The sequence below is a fragment of the Plectropomus leopardus genome, chromosome 24 (genome assembly GCF_026936395.1).
Source record: "Plectropomus leopardus strain MGB_pleo_1.0 chromosome 24, ASM2693639v1, whole genome shotgun sequence".
NCBI classification, from domain to species: domain Eukaryota; kingdom Metazoa; phylum Chordata; class Actinopteri; order Perciformes; family Serranidae; genus Plectropomus; species Plectropomus leopardus.
Genome location: NC_142199.1, coordinates 7177501 through 7193142, shown reverse-complemented (window position 1 = coordinate 7193142; position 15642 = coordinate 7177501). Strand labels below are relative to the sequence as shown.

Sequence of the window (15642 nt, the reverse complement as noted above, 5' to 3'; positions counted from 1 at the left end):
CTATGCTATGGCGTGTCTTAGCACGCTGTTTTATGAGGTTTAAAATTGTTTTCAACTGTTTTTGGAACATGCCATTTTTTGACATTTTTGCCATACTATAGCCTTGCTTTTTGGTCATTTTTTCGACATGTTGTAATCTAGTGTTTTTGGTGGTTTTTGCAAAATTCTGTGCTATGGCGTGTCTTAGCACGCTGTTTTATGTGGTTTAAAATGGTTTTCAGCTGTTTTTGGGACATGTCATTTTTTGACATTTTTGCCATACTATAGCCTTGTTTTTTGGTCATTTTTTCGACATGTTGTAATCTGGTGTTTTTGGCCGTTTTTGCAAAATTCTGTGCCATGGCGTGTCTTAGCACGCTGTTTTATGTGGTTTAAAATGGTTTTCAGCTGTTTTTGGGACATGCCATTTTTTGACATTTTTGCCATACTATAGCCTTGCTGTTTTGGTCATTTTTTCGACATGTTGTAATCTGGTGTTTTTGGCCGTTTTTGCAAAATTCTATGCTATGGCGTGTCTTAGCACGCTGTTTTATGAGGTTTAAAATTGTTTTCAACTGTTTTTGGAACATGTCATTTTTTGACATTTTTGCCATACTATAGCCTTGCTTGTTTTGGTCATTTTTTCGACATGTTGTAATCTGGTGTTTTTGGCCGTTTTTGCAAAATTCTATGCTATGGCGTGTCTTAGCACGCTGTTTTATGACGTTTCAAATTGTTTTCAACTGTTTTTGGAACATGTCATCTTTTGACATTTTTGCCATACTATAGCCTTGCTTGTTTGGTCATTTTTTTGACATGTTGTAATCTGGTGTTTTTGGCCGTTTGTGGAAAATTCTATGCTATGGCGTGTCTTAGCACGCTGTTTTATGTGGTTTAAAATTGTTTTCAGCTGTTTTTGGGACATGTCATGTTTTGACATTTTTGCCATACTATAGCCTTGCTTGTTTCGGTCTTTTTTTCGACATGTTGTAATCTGGTGTTTTTGGCCGTTTTTGCAAAATTCTATGCTATGGCATGTCTTAGCACGCTGTTTTATGAGGTTTAAAATTGTTTTCAACTGTTTTTGGAACATGTCATTTTTTGACATTTTTGCCATACTATAGCCTTGCTGTTTTGGTCATTTTTTCGACATGTTGTAATCTGGTGTTTTTGGTGGTTTTTGCAAAATTCTGTGCTATGGCATGTCTTAGCACGCTGTTTTATGTGGTTTAAAATGGTTTTCAGCTGTTTTTGGGACATGTCATGTTTTGACATTTTTGCCTTACTATAGCCTTGCTTGTTGTGGTCATTTTTTCGACATGTTGTAATCTGGTGTTTTTGGCCATTTTTGCAAAATTCTATGCTATGGCATGTCTTAGCACGCTGTTTTATGAGGTTTAAAATTGTTTTCAACTGTTTTTGGAACATGCCATTTTTTGACATTTTTGCCATACTATAGCCTTGCTGTTTTGGTCACTTTTTCGACATGTTGTAATCTGGTGTTTTTGGCCGTTTTTGCAAAATTCTATGCTATGGCGTGTCTTAGCACACTGTTTTATGATGTTTCAAATTGTTTTCAACTGTTTTTGGAACATGTCATTTTTTGACATTTTTGCCTTACTATAGCCTTGCTTGTTGTGGTCATTTTTTCGACATGTTGTAATCTGGTGTTTTTGGTGGTTTTTGCAAAATTCTGTGCTATGGCATGTCTTAGCACGCTGTTTTATGTGGTTTAAAATGGTTTTCAGCTGTTTTTGGGACATGCCATTTTTTGACATTTTTGCCATACTATAGCCTTGCTGTTTTGGTCATTTTTTCGACATGTTGTAATCTGGTGTTTTTGGTGGTTTTTGCAAAATTCTGTGCTATGGCGTGTCTTAGCACGCTGTTTTATGTGGTTTATAATTGTTTTCAACTGTTTTTGGGACATGCCATTTTTTGACATTTTTGCCATACTATAGCCTTGCTTTTTGGTCATTTTTACGACATGTTGTAATCTGGTGTTTTTGGCCGTTTGTGGAAAAATCTATGCTATGGCGTGTCTTGGCATGCTGTTTTATGAGGTTTAAAATTGTTTTCAACTGTTTTTAGAACATGTCATTTTTTGACATTTTTGCCATACTATAGCCTTGCTTTTTGGTCATTTTTTCGACATGTTGTAATCTGGTGTTTTTGGCTGTTTTTGCAAAATTCTGTGCTATGGCGTGTCTTAGCACGCTGTTTTATGAGGTTTAAAATTGTTTTCAACTGTTTTTAGAACATGTCATTTTTTGACATTTTTGCCATACTATAGCCTTGCTGTTTTGGTCATTTTTTCGACATGTTGTAATATAGTGTTTTTGGTGGTTTTTGCAAAATTCTGTGCTATGGCGTGTCTTAGCACGCTGTTTTATGTGGTTTAAAATGGTTTTCAGCTGTTTTTGGGACATGTCATTTTTTGACATTTTTGCCATACTATAGCCTTGCTTTTTGGTCATTTTTTCGACATGTTGTAATCTGGTGTTTTTGGCCGTTTTTGCAAAATTCTATGCTATGGCGTGTCTTAGCGCGCTGTTTTATGAGGTTTAAAATTGTTTTCAACTGTTTTTGGAACATGTCATTTTTTGACATTTTTGCCATACTATAGCCTTGCTTGTTTTGGTCATATTTTCGACATGTTGTATTCTAGTGTTTTTGGTCGTTTTTGCAAAATTCTGTGCCATGGCGTGTCTTAGCACGCTGTTTTATGTGTTTTAAAATGGTTTTCAGCTGTTTTTGGGACATGTCATGTTTTGACATTTTTGCCTTACTATAGCCTTGCTTGTTGTGGTCATTTTTTCGACATGTTGTAATCTGGTGTTTTTGGTGGTTTTTGCAAAATTCTGTGCTATGGCATGTCTTAGCACGCTGTTTTATGTGGTTTAAAATGGTTTTCAGCTGTTTTTGGGACATGTCATTTTTTGACATTTTTGCCATACTATAGCCTTGCTTTTTGGTCATTTTTTCGACATGTTGTAATCTGGTGTTTTTGGCTGTTTTTGCAAAATTCTGTGCTATGGTGTGTCTTAGCACGCTGTTTTATGTGGTTTATAATTGTTTTCAACTGTTTTTGGGACATGCCATTTTTTGACATTTTTGCCATACTATAGCCTTGCTTTTTGGTCATTTTTACGACATGTTGTAATCTGGTGTTTTTGGCCGTTTGTGGAAAAATCTATGCTATGGCGTGTCTTAGCACGCTGTTTTATGAGGTTTAAAATTGTTTTCAACTGTTTTTAGAACATGTCATTTTTTGACATTTTTGCCATACTATAGCCTTGCTGTTTTGGTCATTTTTTCGACATGTTGTAATATAGTGTTTTTGGTGGTTTTTGCAAAATTCTGTGCTATGGCGTGTCTTAGCACGCTATTTTATGTGGTTTAAAATGGTTTTCAGCTGTTTTTGGGACATGTCATTTTTTGACATTTTTGCCATACTATAGCCTTGCTTTTTGGTCATTTTTTCGACATGTTGTAATCTGGTGTTTTTGGCCGTTTTTGCAAAATTCTATGCTATGGCGTGTCTTAGCACGCTGTTTTATGAGGTTTAAAATTGTTTTCAACTGTTTTTGGAACATGTCATTTTTTGACATTTTTGCCATACTATAGCCTTGCTTGTTTTGGTCATATTTTCGACATGTTGTATTCTAGTGTTTTTGGTCGTTTTTGCAAAATTCTGTGCCATGGCGTGTCTTAGCACGCTGTTTTATGTGGTTTAAAATGGTTTTCAGCTGTTTTTGGGACATGCCATTTTTTGACATTTTTGCCATACTATAGCCTTGCTGTTTTGGTCACTTTTTCGACATGTTGTAATCTGGTGTTTTTGGCCGTTTTTGCAAAATTCTGTGCTATGGCGTGTCTCAGCACGCTGTTTTATGTGGTTTATAATTGTTTTCAACTGTTTTTGGGACATGTCATTTTTTGACATTTTTGCCATACTATAGCCTTGCTTTTTGGTCATTTTTTCGACATGTTGTAATGTGGTGTTTTTGGCCATTTTTGCAAAATTCTATGCTATGGTGTGTCTTAGCACGCTGTTTTATGTGGTTTATAATTGTTTTCAACTGTTTTTGGGACATGTCATGTTTTGACATTTTTGCCATACTATAGCCTTCTTGTTTTGGCAATTTTTCGACATGTTGTAATCTGGTGTTTTTGGCCGTTTGTGGAAACTTCTATGCTATGGCGTGTCTTAGCACGCTGTTTTATGAGGTTTAAAATGGTTTTCAGCTGTTTTTGGGACATGTCATTTTTTGACATTTTTGCCATACTATAGCCTTGCTTTTTGGTCATTTTTTCGACATGTTGTAATCTGGTGTTTTTGGCCGTTTTTGCAAAATTCTATGCTATGGCGTGTCTTAGCACGCTGTTTTATGAGGTTTAAAATTGTTTTCAACTGTTTTTGGAACATGTCATTTTTTGACATTTTTGCCATACTATAGCCTTGCTGTTTTGGTCATTTTTTCGACATGTTGTAATCTAGTGTTTTTGGTGGTTTTTGCAAAATTCTGTGCTATGGCGTGTCTTAGCACGCTGTTTTATGTGGTTTAAAATGGTTTTCAGCTGTTTTTGGGACATGTCATTTTTTGACATTTTTGCCATACTATAGCCTTGCTTTTTGGTCATTTTTTCGACATGTTGTAATCTGGTGTTTTTGGCCGTTTTTGCAAAAATCTATGCTATGGCGTGTCTTAGCGCGCTGTTTTATGAGGTTTAAAATTGTTTTCAACTGTTTTTAGAACATGTCATTTTTTGACATTTTTGCCATACTATAGCCTTGCTGTTTTGGTCATTTTTTCGACATGTTGTAATATAGTGTTTTTGGTGGTTTTTGCAAAATTCTGTGCTATGGCGTGTCTTAGCACGCTGTTTTATGTGGTTTAAAATGGTTTTCAGCTGTTTTTGGGACATGTCATTTTTTGACATTTTTGCCATACTATAGCCTTGCTTTTTGGTCATTTTTTTGACATGTTGTAATCTGGTGTTTTTGGCCGTTTTTGCAAAATTCTATGCTATGGCGTGTCTTAGCACGCTGTTTTATGAGGTTTAAAATTGTTTTCAACTGTTTTTGGGACATGTCATTTTTTGACATTTTTGCCATACTATAGCCTTGCTGTTTTGGTCATTTTTTCGACATGTTGTAATCTGGTGTTTTTGGCCGTTTTTGCAAAATTCTGTGCTATGGCGTGTCTCAGCACGCTGTTTTATGTGGTTTATAATTGTTTTCAACTGTTTTTGGGACATGTCATTTTTTGACATTTTTGCCATACTATAGCCTTGCTTTTTGGTCATTTTTTCGACATGTTGTAATGTGGTGTTTTTGGCCATTTTTGCAAAATTCTATGCTATGGTGTGTCTTAGCACGCTGTTTTATGTGGTTTATAATTGTTTTCAACTGTTTTTGGGACATGTCATGTTTTGACATTTTTGCCATACTATAGCCTTGCTGTTTTGGTCATTTTTTCGACATGTTGTAATCTGGTGTTTTTGGCCGTTTGTGGAAACTTCTATGCTATGGCGTGTCTTAGCACGCTGTTTTATGAGGTTTAAAATGGTTTTCAGCTGTTTTTGGGACATGTCATTTTTTGACATTTTTGCCATACTATAGCCTTGCTTTTTGGTCATTTTTTCGACATGTTGTAATCTGGTGTTTTTGGCCGTTTTTGCAAAATTCTATGCTATGGCGTGTCTTAGCACGCTGTTTTATGAGGTTTAAAATTGTTTTCAACTGTTTTTGGAACATGTCATTTTTTGACATTTTTGCCATACTATAGCCTTGCTTGTTTTGGTCATATTTTCGACATGTTGTATTCTAGTGTTTTTGGTCGTTTTTGCAAAATTCTGTGCCATGGCGTGTCTTAGCACGCTGTTTTATGTGGTTTAAAATGGTTTTCAGCTGTTTTTGGGACATGCCATTTTTTGACATTTTTGCCATACTATAGCCTTGCTGTTTTGGTCACTTTTTCGACATGTTGTAATCTGGTGTTTTTGGCCGTTTTTGCAAAATTCTGTGCTATGGCGTGTCTCAGCACGCTGTTTTATGTGGTTTATAATTGTTTTCAACTGTTTTTGGGACATGTCATTTTTTGACATTTTTGCCATACTATAGCCTTGCTTTTTGGTCATTTTTTCGACATGTTGTAATGTGGTGTTTTTGGCCATTTTTGCAAAATTCTATGCTATGGTGTGTCTTAGCACGCTGTTTTATGTGGTTTATAATTGTTTTCAACTGTTTTTGGGACATGTCATGTTTTGACATTTTTGCCATACTATAGCCTTGCTGTTTTGGTCATTTTTTCGACATGTTGTAATCTGGTGTTTTTGGCCGTTTGTGGAAACTTCTATGCTATGGCGTGTCTTAGCACGCTGTTTTATGAGGTTTAAAATGGTTTTCAGCTGTTTTTGGGACATGTCATTTTTTGACATTTTTGCCATACTATAGCCTTGCTTTTTGGTCATTTTTTCGACATGTTGTAATCTGGTGTTTTTGGCCGTTTTTGCAAAATTCTATGCTATGGTGTGTCTTAGCACGCTGTTTTATGAGGTTTAAAATTGTTTTCAACTGTTTTTGGAACATGTCATTTTTTGACATTTTTGCCATACTATAGCCTTGCTGTTTTGGTCATTTTTTCGACATGTTGTAATCTAGTGTTTTTGGTGGTTTTTGCAAAATTCTGTGCTATGGCGTGTCTTAGCACGCTGTTTTATGTGGTTTAAAATGGTTTTCAGCTGTTTTTGGGACATGTCATTTTTTGACATTTTTGCCATACTATAGCCTTGCTTTTTGGTCATTTTTTCGACATGTTGTAATCTGGTGTTTTTGGCCGTTTTTGCAAAAATCTATGCTATGGCGTGTCTTAGCGCGCTGTTTTATGAGGTTTAAAATTGTTTTCAACTGTTTTTAGAACATGTCATTTTTTGACATTTTTGCCATACTATAGCCTTGCTGTTTTGGTCATTTTTTCGACATGTTGTAATATAGTGTTTTTGGTGGTTTTTGCAAAATTCTGTGCTATGGCGTGTCTTAGCACGCTGTTTTATGTGGTTTAAAATGGTTTTCAGCTGTTTTTGGGACATGTCATTTTTTGACATTTTTGCCATACTATAGCCTTGCTTGTTTGGTCATTTTTTTGACATGTTGTAATCTGGTGTTTTTGGCCGTTTTTGCAAAATTCTATGCTATGGCGTGTCTTAGCACGCTGTTTTATGAGGTTTAAAATTGTTTTCAACTGTTTTTGGGACATGTCATTTTTTGACATTTTTGCCATACTATAGCCTTGCTGTTTTGGTCATTTTTTCGACATGTTGTAATCTAGTGTTTTTGGTGGTTTTTGCAAAATTCTGTGCTATGGCGTGTCTTAGCACGCTGTTTTATGTGGTTTAAAATGGTTTTCAGCTGTTTTTGGGACATGCCATTTTTTGACATTTTTGCCATACTATAGCCTTGCTTTTTGGTCATTTTTTCGACATGTTGTAATCTGGTGTTTTTGGCCGTTTTTGCAAAATTCTTTGCTATGGCGTGTCTTAGCACGCTGTTTTATGAGGTTTAAAATTGTTTTCAACTGTTTTTGGAACATGTCATTTTTTGACATTTTTGCCATACTATAGCCTTGCTGTTTTGGTCATTTTTTCGACATGTTGTAATCTGGTGTTTTTGGCCGTTTTTGCAAAATTCTGTGCTATGGCGTGTCTTAGCACGCTGTTTTATGTGGTTTATAATTGTTTTCAACTGTTTTTGGAACATGTCATTTTTTGACATTTTTGCCATACTATAGCCTTGCTTTTTGGTCATTTTTTCGACATGTTGTAATCTGGTGTTTTTGGCCATTTTTGCAAAATTCTATGCTATGGTGTGTCTTAGCACGCTGTTTTATGAGGTTTAAAATTGTTTTCAACTGTTTTTGGAACATGTCATTTTTTGACATTTTTGCCTTACTATAGCCTTGCTTGTTTTGGTCATTTTTTCGACATGTTGTAATCTGGTGTTTTTGGCCGTTTTTGCAAAATTCTATGCTATGGCGTGTCTTAGCACACTGTTTTATGATGTTTCAAATTGTTTTCAACTGTTTTTGGAACATGTCATCTTTTGACATTTTTGCCATACTATAGCCTTACTTGTTTGGTCATTTTTTTGACATGTTGTAATCTAGTGTTTTTGGCCGTTTGTGGAAAATTCTATGCTATGGCGTGTCTTAGCGCGCTGTTTTATGTGGTTTAAAATTGTTTTCAACTGTTTTTGGAACATGCCATTTTTTGACATTTTTGCCATACTATAGCCTTGCTGTTTTGGTCATTTTTTCGACATGTTGTAATCTGGTGTTTTTGGCCGTTTTTGCAAAATTCTATGCTATGGCGTGTCTTAGCACGCTGTTTTATGAGGTTTAAAATTGTTTTCAACTGTTTTTGGAACATGTCATTTTTTGACATTTTTGCCATACTATAGCCTTGCTGTTTTGGTCATTTTTTCGACATGTTGTAATCTGGTGTTTTTGGTCGTTTTTGCAAAATTCTGTGCTATGGCGTGTCTTAGCACGCTGTTTTATGTGGTTTAAAATTGTTTTCAGCTGTTTTTGGGACATGCCATTTTTTGACATTTTTGCCATACTATAGCCTTGCTGTTTTGGTCATTTTTTCGACATGTTGTAATCTGGTGTTTTTGGCCGTTTTTGCAAAATTCTATGCTATGGCGTGTCTTAGCACGCTGTTTTATGTGGTTTAAAATTGTTTTCAACTGTTTTTGGGACATGCCATTTTTTGACATTTTTGCCATACTATAGCCTTGCTGTTTTGGTCATTTTTTCGACATGTTGTAATCTGGTGTTTTTGGTGGTTTTTGCAAAATTCTGTGCTATGGCATGTCTTAGCACGCTGTTTTATGTGGTTTAAAATGGTTTTCAGCTGTTTTTGGGACATGTCATTTTTTGACATTTTTGCCTTACTATAGCCTTGCTTGTTTGGTCATTTTTTCGACATTCAAAATAGACAGATAGATAGATAGATAGATAGATATACTTTATTGATCTGAAAACTGAGAAATTGGGATGTAGCAGCGCCATACAGTAAGAACAGAGAATAAAGAGCACACATTATTAACAGTATATAAAGGAATATGCTTAAAAAAAAAACCCTAAAAAAACGAAGAGACTGTACATATCTACATATATACATGTGTAAAGTGCGGAACAGTATCTGAATAAATAGAAATAGAAATAAAGTCAGTAGTGCAGAGTGACATGGAGCTAAGACCAGAACTTAAAGCCCAGACAGAGGTGAGTTATTGTACAGGTGGATGGCTTGTGGCAGGAAAGATTTCCTGTATCTGTCCTTTCGACAGCGAAGCTGAATCAGTCTGTTGGAGAAGGTGGTCCGCTGTCGGTCCAGTGTGCGGTGGAGGGGGTGCTCAGCATTGTTCATGATGGCGAGCAGTTTTTTAATTGTCCTCCTCTCCACCACCGTCTCCATGGTCTCCAGCCTGAAACCCACCACAGAGCCAGCTTTCTTCATGATTTTATTAAGTCTGTTGGTGTCACTGGCTCTGATGCTGCTTCCCCAACAAACAGCAGCGAAGAAGATGGCACTGGAGACAACAGACTGGTAGAAGATCTCTAACATCTTGCTGCACACGTTGAAAGATCGTAGTTTCCTCACGCTATGGCGAGTCTTAGCACGCTGTTTTATGAGGTTTAAAATTGTTTTCAGCTGTTTTTGGAGCATGTCATTTTTTGACATTTTTGCCATACTATAGCCTTGCTGTTTTGGTCATTTTTTTGACATGTTGTAATCTGGTGTTTTTGGCCGTTTTTGCAAAATTCTATGCTATGGCGTGTCTTAGCACGCTGTTTTATGAGGTTTAAAATTGTTTTCAACTGTTTTTGGAACATGTCATTTTTTGACATTTTTGCCATACTATAGCCTTGCTGTTTTGGTCATATTTTCGACATGTTGTAATCTAGTGTTTTTGGTCGTTTTTGCAAAATTCTGTGCCATGGCGTGTCTTAGCACGCTGTTTTATGTGGTTTAAAATGGTTTTCAGCTGTTTTTGGGACATGCCATTTTTTGACATTTTTGCCATACTATAGCCTTGCTGTTTTGGTCATTTTTTCGACATGTTGTAATCTAGTGTTTTTGGCCGTTTTTGCAAAATTCTATGCCATGGCGTGTCTTAGCACGCTGTTTTATGTGGTTTAAAATTGTTTTCAGCTGTTTTTTGGAAAAAGTCATTTTTTGACATTTTTGCCATACTATAGCCTTGCTGTTTTGGTCATTTTTTCGACATGTTGTAATCTGGTGTTTTTGGCCATTTTTGCAAAATTCTGTGCTATGGCGTGTCTTAGCACGCTGTTTTATGTGGTTTAAAATTGTTTTCAGCTGTTTTTGGGACATGCCATTTTTTGACATTTTTGCCATACTATAGCCTTGCTGTTTTGGTCATTTTTTCGACATGTTGTAATCTGGTGTTTTTGGCCGTTTTTGCAAAATTCTGTGCTATGGCGTGTCTTAGCACGCTGTTTTATGTGGTTTAAAATTGTTTTCAGCTGTTTTTGGGACATGCCATTTTTTGACATTTTTGCCATACTATAGCCTTGCTGTTTTGGTCATTTTTTCGACATGTTGTAATCTGGTGTTTTTGGCCGTTTGTGGAAAATTCTATGCTATGGCGTGTCTTAGCGCGCTGTTTTATGTGGTTTAAAATTGTTTTCAACTGTTTTTGGGACATGTCATTTTTTGACATTTTTGCCATACTATAGCCTTGCTGTTTTGGTCATTTTTCCGACATGTTGTAATCTAGTGTTTTTGGCCGTTTGTGGAAAATTCTATGCTATGGCGTGTCTTAGCGCGCTGTTTTATGAGGTTTAAAATTGTTTTCAGCTGTTTTTGGGACATGCCATTTTTTGACATTTTTGCCATACTATAGCCTTGCTGTTTTGGTCATTTTTTCGACATGTTGTAATCTGGTGTTTTTGGTCGTTTTTGCAAAATTCTGTGCTATGGCGTGTCTTAGCACGCTGTTTTATGTGGTTTAAAATTGTTTTCAACTGTTTTTGGGACATGTCATTTTTTGACATTTTTGCCATACTATAGCCTTGCTGTTTTGGTCGTTTTTTCGAAATGTTGTAATTTGGTGTTTTTGGTCGTTTTTGCAAAATTCTATGCTATGGCGTGTCTTAGCGCGCTGTTTTATGAGGTTTAAAATTGTTTTCAGCTGTTTTTGGGACATGCCATTTTTTGACATTTTTGCCATACTATAGCCTTGCTGTTTTGGTCATTTTTTCGACATGTTGTAATCTGGTGTTTTTGGTGGTTTTTGCAAAATTCTGTGCCATGGCGTGTCTTAGCACGCTGTTTTATGAGGTTTAAAATTGTTTTCAACTGTTTTTGGGACATGTCATTTTTTGACATTTTTGCCATACTATAGCCTTGCTGTTTTGGTCGTTTTTTCGACATGTTGTAATCTGGTGTTTTTGGTAGATTTTGCAAAATTCTATGCTATGGCGTGTCTTAGCACGCTGTTTTATGTGGTTTAAAATTGTTTTCAACTGTTTTTGGGACATGTCATTTTTTGACATTTTTGCCATACTATAGCCTTGCTGTTTTGGTCGTTTTTTCGACATGTTGTAATCTGGTGTTTTTGGTAGATTTTGCAAAATTCTATGCTATGGCGTGTCTTAGCACGCTGTTTTATGTGGTTTAAAATTGTTTTCAGCTGTTTTTGGGACATGTCATGTTTTGACATTTTTGCCATACTATAGCCTTGCTGTTTTGGTCATTTTTTCGACATGTTGTAATCTAGTGTTTTTGGCCGTTTGTGGAAAATTCTATGCTATGGCGTGTCTTAGCACGCTGTTTTATGAGGTTTAAAATTGTTTTCAACTGTTTTTGGAACATGTCATTTTTTGACATTTTTGCCATACTATAGCCTTGCTGTTTTGGTCATTTTTTCGACATGTTGTAATCTAGTGTTTTTGGTGGTTTTTGCAAAATTCTGTGCCATGGCGTGTCTTAGCACGCTGTTTTATGAGGTTTAAAATTGTTTTCAGCTGTTTTTGGAACGTCATTTTTTGACATTTTTGCCATACTATAGCCTTGCTGTTTTGGTCATTTTTTCGACATGTTGTAATCTGGTGTTTTTGGCCATTTTTGCAAAATTCTGTGCTATGGCGTGTCTTAGCACGCTGTTTTATGAGGTTTAAAATTGTTTTCAGCTGTTTTTGGGACATGCCATTTTTTGACATTTTTGCCATACTATAGCCTTGCTGTTTTGGTCATTTTTTCGACATGTTGTAATCTGGTGTTTTTGGCCGTTTGTGGAAAATTCTATGCTATGGCGTGTCTTAGCACGCTGTTTTATGAGGTTTAAAATTGTTTTCAACTGTTTTTGGGACATGTCATTTTTTGACATTTTTGCCATACTATAGCCTTGCTGTTTTGGTCGTTTTTTCGACATGTTGTAATCTGGTGTTTTTGGCAGATTTTGCAAAATTCTATGCTATGGCGTGTCTTAGCGCGCTGTTTTATGTGGTTTAAAATTGTTTTCAGCTGTTTTTGGGACATGTCATGTTTTGACATTTTTGCCATACTATAGCCTTGCTGTTTTGGTCATTTTTTCGACATGTTGTAATCTAGTGTTTTTGGCCGTTTGTGGAAAATTCTATGCTATGGCGTGTCTTAGCGCGCTGTTTTATGTGGTTTAAAATTGTTTTCAACTGTTTTTGGAACATGTCATTTTTTTGACATTTTTGCCATACTATAGCCTTGCTGTTTTGGTCATTTATTCGACATGTTGTAATCTGGTGTTTTTGGTAGATTTTGCAAAATTCTATGCTATGGCGTGTCTTAGCACGCTGTTTTATGTGGTTTAAAATTGTTTTCAACTGTTTTTGGAACGTCATTTTTTGACATTTTTGCCATACTATAGCCTTGCTGTTTTGGTCATTTTTTCGACATGTTGTAATCTAGTGTTTTTGGCCGTTTGTGGAAAATTCTATGCTATGGCGTGTCTTAGCGCGCTGTTTTATGTGGTTTAAAATTGTTTTCAACTGTTTTTGGGACATGTCATGTTTTGACATTTTTGCCATACTATAGCCTTGCTGTTTTGGTCATTTTTTCGACATGTTGTAATCTGGTGTTTTTGGTAGATTTTGCAAAATTCTATGCTATGGCGTGTCTTAGCACGCTGTTTTATGTGGTTTAAAATTGTTTTCAGCTGTTTTTGGGACATGTCATGTTTTGACATTTTTGCCATACTATAGCCTTGCTGTTTTGGTCATTTTTTCGACATGTTGTAATCTAGTGTTTTTGGCCGTTTGTGGAAAATTCTATGCTATGGCGTGTCTTAGCGCGCTGTTTTATGTGGTTTAAAATTGTTTTCAACTGTTTTTGGAACATGTCATTTTTTTGACATTTTTGCCATACTATAGCCTTGCTGTTTTGGTCATTTATTTGACATGTTGTAATCTGGTGTTTTTGGTAGATTTTGCAAAATTCTATGCTATGGCGTGTCTTAGCACGCTGTTTTATGTGGTTTAAAATTGTTTTCAGCTGTTTTTGGGACATGTCATGTTTTGACATTTTTGCCATACTATAGCCTTGCTGTTTTGGTCATTTTTTCGACATGTTGTAATCTGGTGTTTTTGGTCGTTTTTGCAAAATTCTATGCTATGGCGTGTCTTAGCGCGCTGTTTTATGTGGTTTAAAATTGTTTTCAACTGTTTTTGGGACATGTCATTTTTTGACATTTTTGCCATACTATAGCCTTGCTGTTTTGGTCATTTTTTCGACATGTTGTAATCTAGTGTTTTTGGCCGTTTGTGGAAAATTCTATGCTATGGCGTGTCTTAGCGCGCTGTTTTATGTGGTTTAAAATTGTTTTCAACTGTTTTTGGAACATGTCATTTTTTTGACATTTTTGCCATACTATAGCCTTGCTGTTTTGGTCGTTTTTTCGACATGTTGTAATCTGGTGTTTTTGGCAGATTTTGCAAAATTCTATGCTATGGCGTGTCTTAGCACGCTGTTTTATGTGGTTTAAAATTGTTTTCAGCTGTTTTTGGGACATGTCATGTTTTGACATTTTTGCCATACTATAGCCTTGCTTTTTGGTCATTTTTTCGACATGTTGTAATCTGGTGTTTTTGGCCATTTTTGCAAAATTCTGTGCTATGGCGTGTCTTAGCACGCTGTTTTATGAGGTTTAAAATTGTTTTCAGCTGTTTTTGGGACATGCCATTTTTTGACATTTTTGCCATACTATAGCCTTGCTGTTTTGGTCATTTTTTCGACATGTTGTAATCTGGTGTTTTTGGCCGTTTGTGGAAAATTCTATGCTATGGCGTGTCTTAGCACGCTGTTTTATGAGGTTTAAAATTGTTTTCAACTGTTTTTGGGACATGTCATTTTTTGACATTTTTGCCATACTATTCCTGACAACTGGTCTTTTTCCACACTGCGCCTGTTGAGCAGCAACGCAACATTTCAATATCATGCTCTTAATGTCACTGCTCCCATCAAAGCATATATTCTGGTTGTGTACTGCCTACCAGGGGGTAATCTGGATGGCTTTGTCTCTGAAATGGACATGTTACTCTCTGACATCCCTGATGATGGCACACCACTGATTGTCAAGGGAGACATGAACATTGACATTGACATTGACAGTATTCTAGCAAACAACCTTCTGGCACTACTCTGCTCCTTTGCACTTGTACTAGCTCCTTCTCCTCCCACCCACAAAGCTGGTTATGTCCTTGACTTGGTGCTGACTCGTAACTGCTCCATAGCAGATGTGACAGTTACCCTACTATACCTGTCAGACCATTTCTTGGTAAAATTTGCAGCTACTTTTCTGAAATTGCAGACACCCACTCAGAAAATTTCCGTCCGCAGAAATCATAAGTCCCTCACTGCAGCACGGCTGTCTGATGAGGTGAGCTCTGCCATGCCTGACCACTCACACTTCTCCTCACTTTCTGTTAATGAGGTTACAGAAACACTGTGTTCCTCTCTGGCATCCTCTCTGGACAAACCCTGTCCCCCGGTGTCCAAACCAGCCAAGAAAAAACAAGCAAGTCTGTGGCTCTCTGAAGTCCTGAGAGAACAAAGAACTGGACTCAGGGCAGCAGAAAGAAAGTGGCGTAAATCCCAAGAACCCACTGATTTGTCCTAATACAAACAGAAACTTGCTTCCTTTACGTCTTCCTTGCAGTCCGCTAAGATAGCCTTCTGTCAGAACAAGTTCTGTGCTGCTACTGAGCCTAGAAAACTGTTTATGGTGTTTAAGTCCTTGCTTTTTCCTCCAGCTGCTCAGCCTTCCCCTACACTGACTCCAGACATGTTCTCCTCCTTTTTCACTGAAAAGGTGGCCGCAATCAGCAATCAGTTCTCTGAGCCTGACCGGCCCAGTTGGGTCAAATCCAGTACTGCTGCTTCACTATGCTCTTTCACTCCTATGACTGAGGATGAGGTCTCCAGACTTGTTCTGAGCTCAAAACCTACAACATGTCCTCTCGATCCAATACCCACCTGCATCCTGCAGAGCATCCTGCCCACTATCAAACCTGCAGTCACACACATTGTCAATTCCTCCCTAAAAACTGGCACTTTTCGTGTTACTTTTAAGCAAGCGACATGTCACCCCACTGCTCAAAA

At 36.7% G+C, this 15642-nt stretch overlaps 1 pseudogene; it reads left to right on the top strand.

The window, feature by feature from the left end:
• The first annotated feature begins 14413 nt into the window (after positions 1-14413).
• Positions 14414-15642, top strand: part of LOC148185478 (uncharacterized) — a 2359-nt pseudogene continuing 1130 nt past the window's right edge.